This window comes from Cenococcum geophilum, assembly GCF_001692895.1.
Source record: "Cenococcum geophilum 1.58 unplaced genomic scaffold K441scaffold_19, whole genome shotgun sequence".
Classification (NCBI taxonomy): domain Eukaryota; kingdom Fungi; phylum Ascomycota; class Dothideomycetes; order Gloniales; family Gloniaceae; genus Cenococcum; species Cenococcum geophilum.
In genome coordinates this window covers 316,369-322,368 of record NW_027137577.1, presented here as the reverse complement: position 1 = coordinate 322,368, position 6,000 = coordinate 316,369, and positions in this window count along the sequence as shown.

Here is a 6,000-nt window from a genome sequence, read left to right as displayed (position 1 = left end):
CTACACGAAGCCTCGCATCGGGTCCCGCTATATCCCGATAGCCTCTAACAGTGCCTCTGCAAGTGTACCCCTTATCTTATATTACCTAGGTAGCCACCTTATTTTTTACCCTTCCTTCCTTACTCCTCCCTACCTAGGGAGGCACCAGAACGGCAGCCAGCTGAGGACCGTCGCCAGAACCAGACGACCGTCGACCCGTCGCCAGAGCCAGACGACCACCGTTCGAATATACAGCCGCGAACGGCCGTAGAGAACGATTCGAATTAATACGATTAATCGATCAATCAAATCAGGCGGAGCCTTCGATCGGGCCGACCTTTCCCCCAAATTACAGACAGGTAGGCATAGACAGTAGCACAGATAGGTAGGTACAGACAGGTAGGCACAGACAGTAGGCACAGACAGGTAGGCACAGATAGTAGGCATAGACAGTAGGCATAGGCAGGTAGGCATAGGCAGGTATAGACAGACAGACAGATAGACAGACAGGTAGGCAGGCAGGCAGGCAGGCAGGCAGGCAGGCAGGCAGGCAGGCAGGCAGGCACTAGGCCTAGTTAGGAAATCGGTACACAGCCAGCAGATCGTTAGGAATACCGCCAATTGATGATTTGGAGCCTTTGTAAAGGGTATCCCCCTTATCTTAATTGCTTAATAAATAGCTCTACATTTTATATAGTTATATAGGAATATAAAATATGCAAAATATAAAATGTGCAAAATGTGCAAAATGTATAAAATATATAAAATATACAAAACGTGTAAAATACACAGGCTCTGCGCGTTTGCTGCAAGTTGCTGTAAAATGCGTAGGCTCTGTGCAGTTTGCTGCAAGTTGCTGCAAAATACGCAGGCTCTGTGCAGTTTGCCGCAAAATGCGCAAACCGCACAAGACCATATACGACTGCCGCGACCGTACAGTTTGCCGCAAATTGCCGCAAACTGCAACAACGAGCCCGAAAAAAAATTTCCTGATGGCAGTCCTCTATTTAGCTTTTTAACAAAGAGAATAGGTAAGTTAAAAGGGGCTTAGCTAGGCTTAATAAAGCCCTTATTTAGGTTATTAATAAGGTACTACTTTATAGCCTATAATTCGGCAATAGACTATAGGTAAAGAGGGCTAAAGCTAAGGGTACTTCCCTTATCTTACTTAATCTCAATCTTATAGTTATATGGTCGGTAGGGTAGAAGCATATTAGACGCTGCCTTAAAGAATATATCCTTAAATTTCTAGTGTTAATTAGGCAGTTTTTGCTTCACTAGTTCTTTATTTATAAGCCTACTTTTTTATCCGCTAAGCTCGCTTTCCTTTTCCTTAATTATTTAGTTAATTTTATATAGGCTAGTTATAAAGGTAACGGTATTAGGCTAAACCAGGTTCCGGTAGAATCCTACAGCGCTAATATAGCAGATATTAACTGGTGGGAGGTCTATAGGTTTCTTTAGCGTCCGCCAGGCCGTGGTTTACGGTATAGGGTTTATCCTTTGCATTGTTAATGTGATATAAAATGTGGCCCGTGCGCGCGATCAAGAACATCAAAGTGCGAGCTTATAATGCTGAGGGCTCTCTACGAGTAGATCTGTCAACGCGATTGGCAATTATAGAGCTAGTTGTAGAGTTAATTGACTGACCGCCGCGACGCTCTATAATTGCAGGCTCTTAGATGCGAAGTAGAGGTGTTAATTTAGGTCTTACCGGGCGCGGGCGCGGGCGCGGAGGCAGCTCAAAACTTTGGTGATGCGGCAGAACGATTGACCGCCTAGGAATGCAGCTTATTGATTGGCACGCACGGGCCACAATTTATAGGACGTAAACAACAGTGTAAGGGATAGTCTTCCTTAGCTTACGTTCCATTTTCCGTAAGTTATCCTTCCTATCTATTAGTTTAGTGTAGCGTCCAATATCCCTAGCTTTCCTTTATAGGTTTATAGGGTTCTCTATAGGGAACTTAGCTAGGTTACTACCGACTCTCTAGGTCTTTAGTGCGGGTAGCGTAATATAGGTAGTCTAAGGGCGGTGTAGTATACGGATCCGTTACGGGTTAAGCTGTATATCCTTCTTAAAGGCCTAGTCTCTACGCATAGCATCGGCCTAGTAAATAGTATTAATCTAGGGCTGTATAAGGTTTTCTATTATAATGCTAATTTCTTTTATAAAGGAGGGGGTTAGGGGTAGAGTTTCGGGCTAGATAAGCCGTTTACTCCGTACTTTAAGCTGCAAGCCTAAATAGGCTAGCCATTTTCTTTTTAAGATTATATCGTGGCTTCCTAAGTCCGTAATGAGAAAGGGGATGTTATACTGCCTTCGTCTATTAACGCGGAGGTAGATCTATAAGATAGTTATAATAGGTAGCCCTATTTATCCGTTATAACCGCGAATAGGGATTAGTTTGGGTAGTTCTTTAAGGGGTGCATTTAAAAAGTTAGCTAGTTTTGTAGCGCACTTTATATTAATTAAGGTAAAAGTATTTGCTCCTAAGTTAGCCAAAGCAGAGGTTAAAACTTAATATCTATTGCGAAATAAAGTATAAGGGATAGTACAGCTTCTTCTACTAACTAGCCGACCTAGATTAATATGTAATATATCGATCCCTTTTAACCCTAAAGAGGAGTCTTCCTCTAGGGTTCTTCTTTTTCCGGCTTCGTACTATCCTTCTAAATTAATAAGACCTTATTTATCTTTACCTTTATTAGGTAGTTCCTTATAGGGTAGCCTATTTAACCGTATAAGAAGTAAGCTCCTTAATTGCTAAGGGCCTATATATAGGGGTCGCTATATATAGGCCGGGTATACACCGGGCCTATAGTAGGGGTAGCTGCGCGGCTAGCTGCTAGGTTAGCTATAGGAGTTACCGATTGTGCTAGGGCACTACAGGCCGTATTCGCAGTACTTGCGGCCTAGTTTATAAGGTTTTTAGTTTTTAGCTAGTTAGCGCGTGCCTTAATTTAATAGAGGCCTTAGTTAATAGCTAGGCAATAGTTTATAAGTTCCTTTAACGTCTGTGCCGTAGTATAAGCTAATAATACGGCCCGCTATAGGTTTAGGGTAAGCTTATTAAAGAGGTCTGGTAGTAGGTCTTTTTGGGGGATCTGGGCCTATCCGGCTAGGTATAGAAAGTGGGTTTAGAAGGCCGAAAAGGTCTCCGTTGTTTTTATATTTAGGCTTTTATAGCTAAGGTGGGCGTTTTATACTTTAAAAGGGTCTTTATAAATAGAAGATAAGTGTTTAATTATTTCTTCTTTAGAGATAAAGGGGTCTGCTAAGTCTTTAGTGTATCGCGGGCGTAAATGCGTCTGGGTGTCTTCGCTAGTACGGCTAAAGATATAGGCCATTCTGGCTCAGGCGTTAGGGAAGTAGTCTATATTAACTTTAAGCTTGTTTTATAATTAAAGCTTTTAATTGTTAAATATAGGGTTGGTTTTGTCTATAAGTAGTAGGGGGTCCGCGACCTTTGCTGACCGCTTCGGTGCTATATAGGCCTTAGTAGATCTACTAAGGCGCTAGGATAGGGCCTAAAGGACTATAGTAAGTCTTTAGTTGTCTAATAATAACTTATTATTAGATATAGGGGTATCTCTAGCTTTAAGCAGCTCTCGTAATCGTTTAATTTTAGTATTAGCAGCCGTAAGCTCCGCCTAGGGGGTTAAAACGTTAATTGTTTCTTTGTCTAAAGTATTTAAGGGTCCTATAGCTGCTTTACCTACTATTGTGGTTTATGGCATAGTGGTAGGGGTATTAGGTAATTTTAGGTAATTTCTTTAGGGGTTCTGGTCTGTGCGTGTCTTATAGGTCCTTTCCTTAGGGTTCTATTCTTTTCTTTTAGGTCCTGTCTTTATAGTTCTGGTAATGTCCTTAGGGTCCTATTCTGTGTTCTCGTAGATATATTTAAGTTCCTTCTTAGGAAGAAAGAGTAGAGTAAGCTTTAGATAATGTTAGCGATTTAGTTAATTAAGACATAAGCACGGCAAAAGGGTCGCGCAAGCCTATATGATTGGATTGTCTATAAACGAGAATCTAAAGCTAAAGAAAGGAAAGGAGAAGAAGGGGAGCGCCGCTCGAAGCTATATACAATCTTCGCGTCACGTGACCGCAATATGCGGCAATCTGTGGCAACTTGCCGGTGGGTAGTTCTGCCAAGTTCTGCCAGTGCTGTAACAGCTAGCGGCTGCGTAATTAAGGCGATAAGTAACTTTTTTAAGGAGATCCTTTTAGTTTTTAGTATTGTCTTAGGTAAGGGCTCTAGTATATTCCTAGAATTTAATATAGAACTTATTAAATAATTTAGTAGGGCTTATCTTTAGGGTATATAGTTTAGCTTAGTTAGTGGCTAGTAGGTTATAGTCGCGGTATATTAGGTTAAGATCGTTAAGGACTTCTTAGTAAAACTACTACTTTTAGGGGCTACTAGTCTCCTATTAGGCGAAGAGTCTATTAAATAGTATACCCTTTATTTACCCGATAATATAGCTAATCTTAATATCTTCTATAGGAAAAAGGTAGGCGCTTTAAGTTAGTTTTTCGCGGATTTATATCTTCTAGTAGCCCCTTTTCTTTAGTAAGGAGAAGAAATAGGGTATAGGATAAAAAGTCGTATAGGAATAACTAGTAGTTGTCTTCAAGCTGGCAAACTATGTGCGCCTTTAGTTCTTATACGCAAAACAGTCTTATAATCCACCTTTTAGAGCGCTTTTTCTACTCTAGGAATAGCAGAATACGGCAAAAATAGATAAAAGAGCCAGGATTTCCTTAGTGCGAATTTCCTTGGTACGAAACTAAATATTAGTGAGCAAAATACCAGAGTGAAAAAAACACCAGTAGCTAGAGCTCCCCTAGCATTTTAAAACCAGGCCGGAGTGTTCACTTAGTTACTAGTGCATGTTAAGCTGCCTTAGAAGGATTTATGTATATAGGACTATAGCGCCATAGCCTAGAGGCTGCATGCGCAGTATTGTACGTAGTATAATACAATGGATTAAAAAAAAAATTCTTCTAGTAGCTATATTCCTTATGGTTTCCTTAAAAGACTAGGGAATTAGGATAGCATACGTTAAATCCTATAGTGGTAGTTTAGGTCCAATTATTATAGCTTTTATTATCGCTACTTTAATAGGGGTTTCTATTAGGTAAAGCTGCTTAGCGCTAACCCTCTATTAAGTATTAAGTAGGTAAAGTTACCAGGGGTATAAAGACTTAGGTGGCGTTATATATAGTAAAGAGGTGTCTAGCGTTATTATAAATATACTTATTAAGTTAAGATTATAGGTATTTAATTATATCTTCTTTTTTAGTAACTATAGCAATTAGTATAATCTTATTTTTCTTTAATTATTAGACGTTGCGTTTAGACACGCGGAGGTTATCTTTAGTTTCTTAATATATATTATCGGCGAGCGCCTTATAAGCTTATAGGTCTTAGATAATATTACAATCTTAGGTAATACGCATCTCAGCTTATATAAGCTTTAGGTAGTAGTTTTATAAAAGGCGGTAGTATTTATTAAGGTCTTATGCTACTATTTTTATAAACGTCTCAGCGTCTTATATTTCGATTTTAATAGGTAGTAGCCCTTTTATTTGCTTGTCTATAGTTATATAGTTAATAAAAGATAAGATATTATTAGTGTCTATCTCCTTAGGGGTTAAGGCTAATAAATTAAATTCTCCTAGGATTAATTGGCGTTATAGGTTAAGTATAGGTATTAGATTATTCTTTAGGTTTAATATAGTAGCTAGTAAAGAATATTGTCTTACTATTATAGGTTCCTTAGGAGTATAAAGTAAGGTAATTTATAGATATACTACTTTTAGTAGCGCCTATAGTATTATAAAGACGTAGAATTAGTTATAGGCTAAGCGTTAGTAGTAAAAAGGCGCAACGTAATGTTATAGAATAAGGGCAGTGGCTATAGAGCGTATATATTTAAGGAGTCTACAAGACGTTACGCGATTAATCGTAAGGGTCGAGGGCGTAAGGAGGTAATATACCTACGCGTAGCTAACAT